Consider the following 14974-nt stretch of genomic DNA (forward strand, 5'->3'; position numbering starts at 1 on the left):
CCAAGATACAGAGATATGTAAATTGTTTGGCCTCCATTTCAAATAAACAGTGTGCGATAACCCCAAAACTTAATAATGCTTTCAGCCTTCGCGCCTGCTCTTCAGAGGACTCGAAGCCTATGACAGGATCAGATTGCTGGGAGAGCAGCAAGCCAAACCACTTGTACAGGCACGCAACCTCAGCGCCGTCCCACCCAGCAGTGCCAGCAGAGTCTGGTTCTCACTCTTCAACAAGATGTTTGGGGTTTTTATTTTGGAGGAAGTAATTTTAAACAAACTATCAAAAAAAAAATCTTGCTCTAACAGCTCTAAAGGATTTTTGCTATGATTATGGTTGAAATTAACTATTCTCTAAGGACAGATTAAACAAGCCAAGCAAAACAGGTCAGAAGATCAGAGAAAAAGGGCATCTAAGAATTATGAATGATGCCCAGCTAACTTTACAAAATAAACTTCAGCCAAACAGAGAAGAAACTGCTGAAAGAAAAATGTGAAAGTAAAAAAACCCAAACAATAAACTTACTGAATTGTGGTAACTCAGAAAATGCTGCAGAATAACTTTATCATTTTTAAAAAATCTTAACTAGGTTTTTTTAATAAACCCTCCCATTTTTTCCCCCCCAAAAAGTAACTTCTTAATAGAAACTCCGCCTTAAGTGCTATGCTTACTTCTTATGCCAGTAAATAATTTTAGAACTTGAGAGTATTTATGAGAAAATTCAACCTGAAGGGTAATTTTCCTGAAGTTTCTGCTTGGCAAATGAAAATATCCTTCCCTGTAATTGTTATTCTGTTACCATCACGTAAATGGGTGTTTTACAGAAATGCAGCTTGAAACCTACCTACTGAAAGAAAAACAACATCATATCAACCAACCTGCACAGAATAAGGTAGAAAAGCACTAATAGCATGTAAGCACAGGTTTCTAAACAGTAAAAAAAGTTGTTGCATAATTTATTCACTTTCCTACTAGTTTCACAGATCAAGATAGCAGCACCACGAGATAACTGAAAGATTTCTTTTGCCTTTAGCTCAGTAATTTACAAGTCTTTAGGTTTCATTGGGTTTTGTTGTTGTTGTTGTTCAATGGGAAAATACTGTGGAAATAACATTTACCTGTATTCCCAGCCTACAAAGCTTGCTAACAGTAGCTCGATAGAGGCACATACCCACCAGGCACTATAAAGAAAGATTTACCGTAAGTGGTGACTAATCCTTAGAGCGTACACTGTACATGTATCACTGAGTCAGCTTGAAAGTTTGTTCATTCACTCGAACACCACTTCTTCCATTCTCCTCTCTCTCTAATCAGCAGGCAGATCTGAAATCTGCCTTTCCTTTATTCAAGGAGAGCTTCTTACTGCCTTAATAGGTAAAAGATCAGGTACAAAAACTTACTGCTGTTGTACAGGATCGCCCTAAAAAACACGCACTTGGCTACACAACAGCATAAAAACAAACAGACCAAAAACCCAGAAAGTCCTACATTTTCCTTCAGCAAGAAACTTCTGTGTATGCAAGGAAGGAGCCCTGCAGGGAGGAACTCTCTATGGGGCATAAGCTGACCCTCCTACAGGAAAGACTTCCCAGCTCCCACATTTGACAATCTGATTGTACAAAGCCTGCAAGAAATGCCCAGTTTAATTGATCTGGTTTACCGGTAACAGAAGCAGTAGCAGAACAATTCAGGCACATATTCTGGAACGGCCACATATGACTTTGCGTTTGCTGAAGCTTAAAATAAGAAGCCCTGCTCTTTTGTTCTCTTTTTTCATTTCTTGCAATTTACATAAGTAACAGTACGGATTTTCCAGAAATAACCTGAAAGTAAAAGTTCTACCTGAAAAAAAGAGCTGTTTGTGCTAAGGATAGCATGGTGCTTAAATGTAAGGATTTTCTTTACATAATTGAAGCCCATCATCCACTTTGTAATTACGATTCTTCAAATAGAAGAATACAATTATTACAGAGTAAAATAATTACACCAAGGAGCTGCAGTCATATACAGACTCAACCGTGCACCTTCTTTCAAACAGTCGCACAGGTAGTTCAACCAACTACAGCATGAGCAGATGTTGCTACAGATCACTAAAAACTGAAAGATTTAGTCCAGTACTGAACACACAATCCAATGGAAGCTTTTCCAACAGCCAGCTTTACATAGTCATCTACGTGCCACTGCCATATGTCTGTGCTACAACCTTTTTAGTTTTGGACCCTCACCTACTGGCTAAGAGCTAGTCTTTAAAAACAGAGGAGCCCATGTTATTTTAATGAACCCCTACTTTAACTAACAATCAAGTAGTTAGCCTAGGGATCATATGCTGACAGACTTCCAGCATCAAAGTACTGCTCCTTTCATAAATTAGAGTAATTCTGTGGTATTAGTCTATGGTTTATATATGAGCATTCAATACCCAGATTAAATCTGCTTCTGAAAGTTGAAAATCATTGAAATGAAAGTCTGCTAGGACCTTATTTTATCATTCCCACTCGTGTTAAGCAGTACCTTACTATGCAGGCAGCCGCATTTGGCTCAACTTATGTTCTTTTCATTAACAAAACAGCACTTAACCCAATGTCTTTTTTCTGTGCACCTCCCTGTTCAGGTGTATTCTTTCTTTAAATCTAAAGCTGTTTTTAACTTCAAAGACTAGCTTTTTACTACAAGCAATATATGAGGAGTAAAATTCATCCTCTGCAATGTATCTTTGTTTTTTAAGTATATAAATGGTGAAGCCTTTTTTCATTCTACCTGCAAGGCATATTCTCTTATTCATGCTCTTTCATTATAATAGCAGCAACTTTGGAAAAGTATTAAAGTTCATTATGAACCATCTCTTTCAAAATTTCATAGTCCTAAAAAAACCCTTCTTTTCCTCACTTTAGAAAAAATTTGCCTCTCATTTTCTAATTTTATCAAACACATGCAGGCAGCAGCAATACTTTTTCATCGTGATCCATGCTGCTCAGATACCAATTTACTGAACTCTGACAGCATAAAACAAGCTTATCTGACAAAAAAATATAGAAAATCACTGTTCACCACCATGACTGAAAAGCCTCTCCCAGTACTGGAAACACAGCATTGAGGGAATAATGAGGGAGAATTTGCCTGCCCATACTACTGCAAATATTTTGGCTTAGAGGAACTACTGCCATCTGCAATGGAGATATGCCCCTATCATATTAAGAAATATGTGTTTAACTTAGTTATGAATACGAATCTCACTTTTCTAGCCATAAGTTGTCTGATAATTTAGAAAGTTCTCTCCACTTCCCTACCCTGTAGCTGATGCTTTGCCATGCAGGCTTATTGAAGCACATGGGGATGGTTTGCAGCGCATTCCTGTGCATGAGGACGGAAAGGTAATTAGTGCTCCACTGCTTGCATTTGGAGACACCTTCTAACAAAGCAGATACTTGGTTCCTCCAACCTGTCTTCCCTTGGCATGATCAGGAGGGTGAAAGACCTACCAGACAGAGGCAAGAATGCCATTTCTGACACTCAAATGCTTACAGAAAAGACTATAACCTGCCCATTTGGCATGCTACTGCTCGCAGCAATTGTGTTGCCAGAGAAAAGCTAGAACTTCAAACAGCTTTACTCAACCCTTTTATATAAAGTATCCTGGTTCAGCATCTCACCGCTAAAGCACATCAATCTCTGAGATGGTTTTTCTGCCTTATTTTTGCCAGGAACTGATTAGAATATCACTGCATGTACTTGTTTATTATCATTGCTGTGATGCCGAATTCATGTTTTTACACTGATCAATAAAAACTAAATCAACATACTACACACCCAGCCCACACATGAAGAAAATTAATTTTAACAAGATCAAAGTTGTCTACCTTCTACTGCTGTAAAATCACAACCAGCCTGTTGGTTTTTGCCAGTTATCTTTGAAGAATGATTGGAAATGAATAAAAATCATTTTGGAAGCATATACTGAAATTGCAGATACGAAACAGAGATAGGAGGACACTTGCAAAGTAACCATGTGGGAGACCTTCACTTGAATTTGAACTGTATGGCAGGCTAAAGAGACAGATGGGGTATTAATGCTCCTGCGAAGCTGCACCATTCCATGTGGTTTAACATTAACTACTTCTTTTATCACGATACATAGGGGTTCCTTTGCAACACTGAACATAAGCTTTTGAAAAGTAACCAAAAAAACCCAAAAATCATGCCAACAAGTTAGCATCTGAACTGCTTCCACATATTTCCCCCCAAATATATTAGGGGTACAAGCAGCCACAAAACTGCTGCGCTCAACATTGACCTACATGCGGTGTGAACTCGCAGTTCAGGTGACTCCAGCCTCCTGAGCTCAGCTTTGGTAATGGCCACAGAGCTCAGGGCTATTTCAAGGTCCACTGTGGTCTAGGACACATTGATGATGCTTTCAGCTTCCAAAAAGAGGGCAATATGCAGCACTCTCCCTGCTGAAGGTAGTGAGGGGCTAATTCAAACACCACCACCTCTTTGCAAGGTAAGCCCAGCTTCAACACTCAGGATGAAACAAAATATAAAAGAGGCAGACCAAAAAGAAGCAATTGGGAAGACATTTACAGAACTTCAGATCAATATCCTAAATATTTGAGGGCTTTGGCAGCCTACCTTTTTGGAAAAAGAAAGCTCAGTAAGTCTTCTAAGTATTCACTCTTGTGGAAGATGTGAACCATGTAAAGACTGGTCAGCATCCTTTTTTTTATTAATACAATACAAGTTTTAACATCAGAAAAAGAGCAAATAGCTAGCAAATCTGCTCACAAAATAGCAACAGCATTAGTTACTAGTCAGGGTTGGTTCACTAGGAGAAAGAGACAGTGGAGCAGCAGCAGAGGCAAAGCACTGATGGTACAAATTTGGGAGGTAGCATTGACAGCCACAGTCCTGCTCCAACACCCAACACCCACAGACTCTTGTCAAAGAAGCCCCATTTACCTCCTCCTCCTTCATGCACCACTACACTGTCCAAAGGAGTAAACAATTTTAAGTCTCTGATAAAAAAATTAATAGCACCTTATCTTATGCCTCAAAACTTCCACAAGTCTGCAATGCAGTATTTCCTAATCTGCAGTGTTTAAAAATTGTATTCGAAATTGGATCTCTTTTGCGGAAAAATATTATTACATATGAATAACATACTTGGTAACATATTGCCTGCTCCCCAATAAACTGTATTTAATTCTGTATGCAGAGCAGATGTCCATCTCAAGTTATGCAAAGTGCTAAGAGCTTCCATTTCACTAAGACACACTTAAGATCATGGTCTTGCAACAATGCCCGTATGCATTAGAGCCACAGGACAGTAGCATTTACCCTACTGACATTCCAGGATTGTTGTGTGCGTTCTGTTAAGAAAATGAAAGAAGTTACTATGTAGGTCAAGTGTAAAATTAAAAATTTAAAAAAAAGGCTTACTAATGTAGCCGTAATTGGCATAACCCTCCAAGTGTAAATAGAGATCCTTCCAGGAAAAGGCACTTCTAGTTCTGATCTGGCATGTGAAACATGACAGTACTGGGAAAAACGTTTTTCTGCTAGTACAAATGGAACTCAGACAGAACTCTCACGCACACAGAAGCATTGCAAAACCCCTCAATCCCCTAATAATATTCACGATTTTACCAGCAGAATTGCTGGTTTAAAGGGGAGAACATATATAAGGTCATTTCTAAACACACCAACATTAACTATTCTTTTCTCTTACATATAAAAAGTAGAACACAGACTTCCTTCCTATGCACCCCCCATGCCCCCCCCAAACACACTTACACTAAAAATATATAAATAAAGGAAATGAAACTTCCCCATCAATGAAAATGGGGGGGGGGGATTGGAGAACAAAGACAAAGACAAAAATTACCTGCTTTTTTTTTTTTAAGACAGAGAACTTCAGCCATTATCAAATTTTAAACTTCATAGCCACTTGCTGAGCAGGGTTGGGTACTTTTTTGCACAGTCTGATGCTGAAGTTATTTAGGATTTGACATTCACTTAAAAAAAAAGTACCTGATATAAATTTTGCACCTCAAATGGACCCTGTCCTTTAAGAGCCCTGGTAAGCCTTGTTCTAGCCAGATGGTGTGAAGAAAAACATCTCACCATCAGGGACCTTATATAAAAAGAGGTGCCGATAATTTAACATTTAACTTACACCTACCTGTTTTTTCTGGGGCAATCCTTCCCCAGTCCACATTTCTGCAATCTTTACACTCCAGGGTTAGGTGGAGCTTTTAGTACCAGAGTCTGAGCTTTCTCTTACTGAATATGAGATTTTTGACAAATAGAAAAAAAAAATAAAAAAGATCATTCACAAAAATCTTGCTTTGCTATAGTTGCACTGAAGTCTAAACATGAAGAGAAAAAATGGCAAAGGAAAACAAAACCTTGCAGCTCTGTACTTCAAGGACATATCACAATGCGGGCTCTATCAAAAATCTTACCATGAGCAGTTGATGAGGGGAGGGAGGGGAAAGACAGCAACCATTTTCTCGCTGAACTAAACAGACAGGAGAAAATTTGTGACGAGCCAGGATGCCTGCTTTAGACACTGGTGGGGTATGGAAAGTCAGCACTTGTGGCCACTTGCCTGGGAAGTGACCTCCAGCAGCCCAGCTGAGTGGTGCATGGGAAGCTGAAGATTAGTTATTTGACTGAAATTCTAACAAAATTTGAACTGTAAATTGGAGAATGACAAACTAAAAAGAATTTTTTTTTAAAAAATCAACTACCTTTTGAATCTGCATCATATCAGTATTTTGGGTCTTTCCAGAGCAAATCATCAGTCAGTTATGAAAACTTAGGTGGGCTGCTTGTGTGCGACACACTACATTTATTACAGAGTAAGCTGAAACCACAAGACTCATTTCACTCAGAACCTCAAAATATACCCAATGCTACACAATTACCCCAAGCCCCTGCAACACCCCCACTCTGGTACGAAGAGTTTAAATTTAAAAAAAAAAAAAAAAAAAGCCCTATTATAGGGTAATAGGGCATACATTTAAAAGCATGCCCTGGGCTCCCCAAACTATTATCCTCTCAAGAAGAAAGTAATGTAAATTAAGTACTTGCCTTCTAGTTTCTGTGGCAGCGGGTTGTAACCCGAGCACATTTTCTAGTTTTCCCCCACAAAAATCAATGGATTTTTTTTCTTTCTGCTGCTATTTTGAGCAGGTCCAGGTGAGCCCACACCCCTAACAACATGGAGTGACATGGTCAAACCAAAAAGAGATAAGAGAAACCACTATCAAAAACAATATTCCTTTTGCCCACAGAAACCAATATCCAACAAGAACCAGCGCTGATATGACTTGCTGACCAACTGTGTAACCTACTTCATCCTCCTGGCCAGGCTGGACATACAGTAGCAGCAGCAAGGAGATGATGGTGCAAGAGCCCTTTCTCGGCATCTCCAGATCTAAGGGGAAATACCACCCCAAGGTCCATAAAATAACTTGGCACACAAATGCATGCTGCTCAGAAGTAACTTCAATGGATCTCTTAAATGTTTGGTTTCAAACAAAGAGTTAAAAAAACAAAAAAACCTCATAAAATTGTTGCTACCGTTCTTTGAACCACACTCAGATCTACCCTTTGAAGGAAGAGTCGCCTTTCTTAAAATATATTTGAATGTGCTATTTTTATCTTTATCTTAGAAGGCTTGATTTCCCCTCACAGCTCTGCAACTGATTACAATAATAGGTTTCTCAGAGATGGACAAGTTAAGAAGAGCTTTTATAACTTCATATGCAGCAAAACATATGGAATTAGCTCCCTTAGTTTCAAATGCAACCCCCTCACTCCCCGTCCTACAAATACACACAGGGTAACTCAACTCTTGTAAGCAGTGCCATAGAAGTCAGTGCGACCACCACTTGTGCTCCTCACCTTACATAAACAGCCAAGGGTGTGGCAGCCACTCCAGGCAGAATTTATACATGTGCTTAAGGATGCTTTTGCCTACTTCTTACAGGTGGAGGGGAGCCAAAAGAATCTGTTTTTTAGGGACAGAAAAAACTATAACTCTGATAATTTTTCCTTGGAACTGTTCAGATATGCAGCCCCCCAAAAAATGCAAGGAGAGGAAACAAACTGTTTCCACGTCAACCATTATTTCATATGTCAAACACTGCTTGCTTTTTAAAAAAAAACCAACAAAACCAGAGCACGTATTTCTAAGGAAGCTGAAATGAAACTACCTTATCTCACAAGTTGTTATGACACATAATAAAGAGGCACAACCCAGGGTCCTTCTTCTTTACTTTACTACTGTCCCATTACAGTATTGGTAAAGGGAGAGAAGAGCCTTCTCAAACACTTTGCTGAGTAAGTTTTTAGGTGACACATTCCCTATTTGATTAGAACAAACAAAAAAATAAGATGACAATACTCACAGCAAAATATTATCTTAATGCTTTAGGGAACCTACAGTACATTACAGGACTGCTCTTCCTATACTTTTCTCACACTCCTTGCCAGGTGCCAAGTTATGAGCTCAGTTTATAATGGCAAGTCTCAGTATATCACTGGAAGAATTAAAAAGGCCAGAAGAAGAGAAGCGACACAGTTTTGAGGCTAAAATCTAGGAATTCCTTTTTCCTATCTAGGCTAGTTGAGTACTACCCAAAAACAAAACAAATCTGAAACAAAGACTTGCTTAATGGTCTTAAATGCATACCGAAGCGTTCTCACGAGGCAGGTCATCATTAGCAACATACAGACTGAGAAAATGAAATGGCTAAGGCATGGAGACTTTTTCAGTCTATCCAAATACAACGTGAGTCAATATTAGGTAGAGAGGTTAGTCATGCTGTGGTTTATTTATGCTTATGTTGGCCTATGCAGGATTGATATAAATACTGGAGGCAGGATGCCTGCCTAGCTACTCGAGGCCTCATCCCTCTCCCCCAGGGAGGGATGCCAACAGCAAGACGTACATTGATAACAGCATGATTAAGCTCTGGCCTTATCATTTCACCAAGAAGACAATTCTTCACTCCTCACTCAGGCCAACTTTCACAGTGAAGTGCATTACTTACATTTGAGATTTTTTGGCTTTTCAAGATACACTGGGTTTGACTACCACATCGCAGTGCTGCTCAGTTCCTCACTGTCACCCAACTTCAGAAACACAAGCTGCTTATCAATGGTAGCAGAACAGATCATAAGAGCATTTATTCACACCAAAACTTTTGAGTAGACTATATTTAAGCCTTAAATTTTTGCAAAGTATATCAGAGTATCAGTTATGGAAGAAAAATGCATACAACACATTTTCTTCGCATGAAAATTCACTTATTTAAATTCTACACAAATATCTTTCTTTGTTTTAAGCAAAGATGTATAACAACTTCTGTGCCTCATGTATATGCACAGAACACTCATGGAGCAGCATTTCTGTTCTTAAATGTGTGACTCGGACAAGCCTTATTAAAAGACGTAACACACACAGGGCACATCACGCCCCATCACTTCACTGGGCAACAAACTGAAGTGGCTCATTTCTAGATACATGAGTCTTATTAAGGCAATGGCTCCATTCCGATCCAACTTAGCATCCAAGACCACCAAGAAGATAAGGGACAAAAACAAACAGCTGCATATAGCGCATGCAGACACAATTCATGCAAATGCCAACATTATAAGAATGGATCACTTCGTCATGGCACTGTACCCCTAGCGAGGGACCAAGTCTCTCTGTGGGCCAGAGCCCCAAGCAGGCAGCAGGGTGGCCCTAACGAACAGCCCAGCACGCCAGGCCAACTTGCCAAGTTAACTCTCTCCTCTTCCCATACCTGCAATAAAACTGTAGCTGTCAAAGGCATAAAAATTCCTCCCCGGTAATTATCCGCTTAGAACATTAATCATGCAGTTAAGCACTTTGCAATTTTTTCCATAAATAATTAAGCTGTGGGTCATCATATCTATTTTGCTATCATACTAATCTGCAAAAATGTATGAACTTCACTTGTAACCATCTGAATGACAACCAGCACTGATGCACAGGGACAGTAAGTGCAGGTCAGATTTGACTGGATGAAGGCACTAATCCCGCTAAGTTTACATCTTGACCAGTCAAGCCTGGCTAGGTGACCGGCACACGTGAAAACCACTCTGTAAAGTCAACAGAAGGATGAGTAGGCATTATCCATTTATTAAGTGGTTAACTGCCGATTAATTTCACTTGCAAATCACCTCTCCGGTATTTAAACACCTGGCTACGAGTTTTTGTTCGCTACCACCCCGCATGTTGACGGGCCAGAAAATCGGATCGCCCCGACAGCGCCCAACCCGCCGCGCGCTCCTCTCCCGCGGGAAAGGAGAAATTCCCATTCCTCCAAGACGAGCTCGCCGCCCCACGCGGTGCCGCCCGGGAAGGGCTCCACAGCCAATGCCCCGGGACCGCCCCGCATCCAACACTGATACCGAGACGGCACCGAACGCGCTGCGGGGCGAAGGGCGGGGGGGGAGCCGCGCGCGGGTTGGACACTCGTGTCAAGGGGCCGTGACAGCGCGGCAGCTCGGAGAACTTCCGCGGCCAGCCCCGCCGAGCCGCCCTTCCCCGCCTCTCCTCTCCTCTCCTCCCCGGCACGGCGCGGCGGCGCCCGGGACTGGGCGGCAGCGCCGCGGTGGGGCGCCCCGCCGCCGGCCCCCGCGCCCCGCTCCGCCCGCCCGGGCCGCCCAGGTACCGCGCACCCCCCGCCCGCCCGCAGCCGGCCGGGCAGGACGGGGCGGCGGGAGCCGGCAGGGCCTGGGCGCTGCAGAACGAAAGTGAACTGCGAGCTGCAAACTTTTTTTTTTTTTCCCTTTCCACCCCCTACCCCCCCTCTTCTCGTCCAGCGCTGCCCCGGCTCCTGCAGAAGCGAAACTTGCGAAGCGTTGCCCCTACCTGGCGCCAAGTCTGCAACAAGTGCAGGCGTGGTGGGGGGAAGGGGGGCCGGGCGCGGGGCCCGTGGCGGTGTCGGCGAGGCGCGAGCAAATCGCGATATTAATTTATTACGGAGCTGCCCGGGGCTCGGTCCTCCTTCACTTACAGTACGGCGCCCATCCTGTAAACAAATATCGCTCCGCCAGGAAACGCGCTGCCCCGGCCCCCCGCGGCCCCGCTGCCCGGCACCCACCCCGGCGGCGGCACATGGAGCGGGGCGGGGGCCCCGCGCCGGGGGAGGCTCCGGGCACCGGCACTTACCTCCGGCACGGCCTCCCCCGCCCGCCGCGCTGCCGAGTCCGTGATGCAAAAAGAAAAGGGGGGGGGGGGGGGGGAAGAGAAGAGGAAAAAAAAAAAAACCAGTGTCAGCAAATCGCTGTCAAATAATTTCCTTGCAGCAGAGAGCGGGGAAAAGCAGAAGCAGGAGGGGGAGGAGGCTGCGGGAGGCGGCGGGATCCCTCCGCCGCGATGGGTCTGGCCCCGGGTAGCGAAGCAGGAAGTAAGGTGTCGGTGGCGCCGCGGCCGCCCGGCCCCGCGGCGGGGCGAGGGCGAGGGGCGCCCGCCGGCCCCCGGGGCCCGCCCGCCGCCGGCCGTGCGCCGCCGCCTCCCGCCGTACCTCCCTCCTTCCCTCCCGCTCCGCCGCGCCGCGGTCTGGCCGGCAGCCCCTCCTCTAAGGGCGGTGAGCGCAGCGCAGGTGCCGGGGCCACTGGCGGCGACCTGTCAGCGGCTCCCGCCGGACCGGCGGGGTGCGGGCGAGGGGGTGCCGCGGGATCCCGCCGCAGGGCGCCGGGGCCGCCTCCCGCTCCCGCCTGGGCGGCCGTGCCTGCGGGTGACACCGCGCCAGCCCTGGGGCCGAGGGAGTCCCGCCGCCGAGGGGCTGGGGCGGAGGGGGTCCTCCGCCGGCGCCGGGGAGTGTCCTGCGGAGTTGGGGGAGCCGTGTCGGGGCCGGGGGCTGCGGGCGCTGCGGTCCGGCCTCCGCCAGCCCCGGGGAGCCGGGGGAGGAAAGTGGCCGCGATTAAGACTCTCTCTCACCCGGGAGGTCTCCTGCCCTGTGCGGGGAAGGGCTGCTGCGCCTGCCGGGGCCGCCTCCGGCTGCAGGGAGGCTCCGGCGCTTTGGGTTAATTTAGAAGTTAATTCTCTAATACAGCGAACCGTGTAGGAACTTGCTCCTGTGGTCACTGATCTTCGCCACTGGTACTTTTAAATTACCTTTTTTTTTTTAATTCTACAGAAATATATTGGTGTAATACCTCATCGTCCTGCTTCTCTTGGGCTCAGCATTCGCATTAGATTGCACCAAAATGTTCCCTCGCATGGAAGGATTTTGCATCTTGAGGACAGATATGTGATGCATACAGCTTATGCAGTGCTCTGTTTAAGCTCATGGACAATGACAGACAAGTTACTGTAAGAAACCGTAGCTAGGAAGAGAGAAACTGAAACGGGGATGGTTAAAGGGCCTATGTCTGTCTTTAAAGAGGGGGAAAAAATCCAACACACAAAATTCTCAAGGGTTATAACTGGAACAGAAAAAGGTTTGGTGCTAGCGTTTGTGATTCTGCCTTACATTATAATGGTTACCAGCAGCCTCATTTTCTTTTTATGGTCATCCTGGTTTCCTGGTTGCATGACACTTCCATTGGGCCGCTGTTCTTAATAATTTAACCTTTTATGAGATTATTTTGATTTACAGTGTAGATTAGAGGAAGAGTGAAAAAGTATATCACCCATTGGCTATTAAACTTCTTTGTACTATATGCAAAGGTCTCTGCTGTTTAAAATGTGAGAAAGGCTCTTCTCTTAATTTTTCTTTTTTTTTTTCCCCAGCCAACTAGTAATTTTCTAATTTTATTTTTACTTAACTGAAAAATACCATTCAGATAATGTAACTTCTCTGTGCTGAGCTATGCAAAATGTATTCTAAGTTTTGGATTCAATGGTTGGCTTGTTTGCTTGCTGGAGTCCTAAGTCATATAAACTATGTTGAAAATAGAATTAAAACCACAACTCAACACTCAACATGTGCCTTGCCTCTGTTTAGTTTTTTGTGTCTAGTCTGAAACCTAGAATAACCCATATTACTTGTGATTTCCAAAATGACCTCTGAAAATAAGCAATGGAATTTAACAGTCCTTCTAGGTTTGTCTCGGCATTTTTACTTGTCCAGTTAATCAATACAAGTAAATCTCTGTTGAATCAGCAAGGTGTTACTTGATTTACCTGAAACACACAGGTTTGTGCTATAACTCTCAAAATAGAAGCAAATGTCTAATTTAAATTTGAACAAAGAATCATTATCAAGGAACCTTCTGATGTGGACCTATCTTTGCCATAACAACTTTAGCTATTCTTTCAGCTTTGGACAACATTTCCATAGAACTATGGGGCCTGGCTATAACCAGATTCCATTCTTTGTACTTATCCTGCCAGTTATGAATTGGTCTCCATCAAAAGCACAAAGCCTTAATTTATGTTTCTCAGTTTTCGTCATCCTTCTGATCTTCAAGGATTTGAGTATCAAGCTTCCTGGTTTTGAATAACAAATCATATTACTATTTACAGTATTAAAGCTTAGAATAATTCTACAGGTTTGTCATGATGTTGTTCAATAATGATTTGACAGCGATACCTGGCAAGTTGGTGAGTGCTAGGAGCCCTGAAGCTGGGCTGAGTTAGGTCCTGGCCAGGGGAGCTGCCCACTTGCTGCTGTCAGAAGAGGGAGACCTTGCCCTCTCTTCCCTGCCCGTCGAGCTGGTGGTTCAGCTCATCAAGCCAGAAAACTATTCCCTCTCTGGGTTAATTTCCTGCCATTTTGGTGAGCTCCCTGGGAAGTCAGCTGGGTGCCGGGAGCAGCTCAAAGGGAGCTGAGGGGGGACGTGGGACCTGCAGGAAACTAGCAGGGTAGCTCAGCTGCCTCCTGAAGCCTCCCACCACTTAAAACAACGGCAAAGCAGCAAAAGTCGCTCTGTCAGATTTCTGTTAGCAATTAACGCATTTTAATTTTTTTCTAAGCAGGGGCATTTTAGAAATGAATTACGGGAGTTTATAAGGTCTCTGATCATCCTCCTGGTTTATTCCTTTCCAACACAGAATTGCTGTGTCATCATCTTCCCAAATGCCTTAGCTTTTATTAGAAGGCTTTGCCTTGAATTTGTAGGCTTTCCAAGAAAGACAATGCTGAAGAAAACATAGTATGGCTGTGGTAGGAGGCAACACACCTTTGTTCAACAGCTGGAGTCATTAAAATAAAACTACTTAAGACACCTTAATAAATCACATTTATGCAAGTATCTTACTGCTCGAAGTCACAGCAGCCAAAGTATGGATATCCGTCCTATTTCTTGGGTTTGGATGCCTGTTTCCAGGTTGAACTTTTAATTGTGGATGTTATCTTAAAAAAAATAACCAGACCTTAATTATCCAAGTCCATTGGACAAAACCAATGACAGACTTAATTTTGTTTTAACGTGGAGCGGTTGAGCCATACAGTGTACTGACATAGGATTTAGGTTTAAAAGCAAGCTTGGTCTCAGAATCTGATATCCAACATAATGTGGACTGTAGTATTTGTAACTGAGATTATAACCTACTTAGTTAAAGTTTATTTTCCAGGAAAAATGAAAAGTCATTATGGATATTTCAAGAAATGGCAAATATGGCCTTTGCTACCTGTTGTTCTGGTGTAATTACTGATCATCCTCTGGTTAAATGTTCAACTTCTGATTTTTCATTTCAGTTTGTGAGTTTTCCAGCTTGACATTGCTGGTTCTTTTCCTTCTAAATTAGTTTGGTATCATCAGAATCTCTTGGCTTTTACCAAGTCATTTACCTTTGTCTCTTTCCTGTTGAATGTATAAGACACATTGGGGTCTTACAGGAGTGACACTAGCAGGGTCAGAATAGTTAAAAATCCAAACGTGTTTTCTGCTATCACATTCCCTGTGCATCTAAAGGGAAGTAGCCACAGCATCCCACATACCTGAACACAAAGAAAATTCAATTATAATTGGTGATGGGCTTGCTCAGAG

At 43.5% G+C, this 14974-nt stretch overlaps 1 protein-coding gene and 1 long non-coding RNA gene across 2 annotated transcripts in view; one reads left to right on the forward strand and one right to left on the reverse strand.

Moving 5' to 3' along the window:
* Positions 1-10986, reverse strand: part of TRERF1 (transcriptional regulating factor 1) — a 106016-nt gene extending 95030 nt beyond the window's left edge. Inside the window, exon 1 of the mRNA XM_039386966.1 lies at positions 10908-10986. The gene's annotated coding sequence lies outside the window, so the exon portion shown is untranslated. The remainder of the gene's footprint in view (positions 1-10907) is intronic.
* Positions 10987-11527: 541 nt separating this feature from the next.
* On the forward strand, positions 11528-12965 carry LOC114003359. Its single transcript, XR_003546197.2, has 2 exons — positions 11528-11625; positions 12178-12965. It is a non-coding gene; the product is annotated as an uncharacterized LOC114003359 (long non-coding RNA).
* Positions 12966-14974: the final 2009 nt, after the last annotated feature.

This window comes from Pipra filicauda, unplaced genomic scaffold (genome assembly GCF_003945595.2).
Source record: "Pipra filicauda isolate LSUMZ 115617 unplaced genomic scaffold, ASM394559v2 scaffold51_size4534324_pilon, whole genome shotgun sequence".
NCBI lineage: Eukaryota > Metazoa > Chordata > Aves > Passeriformes > Pipridae > Pipra > Pipra filicauda.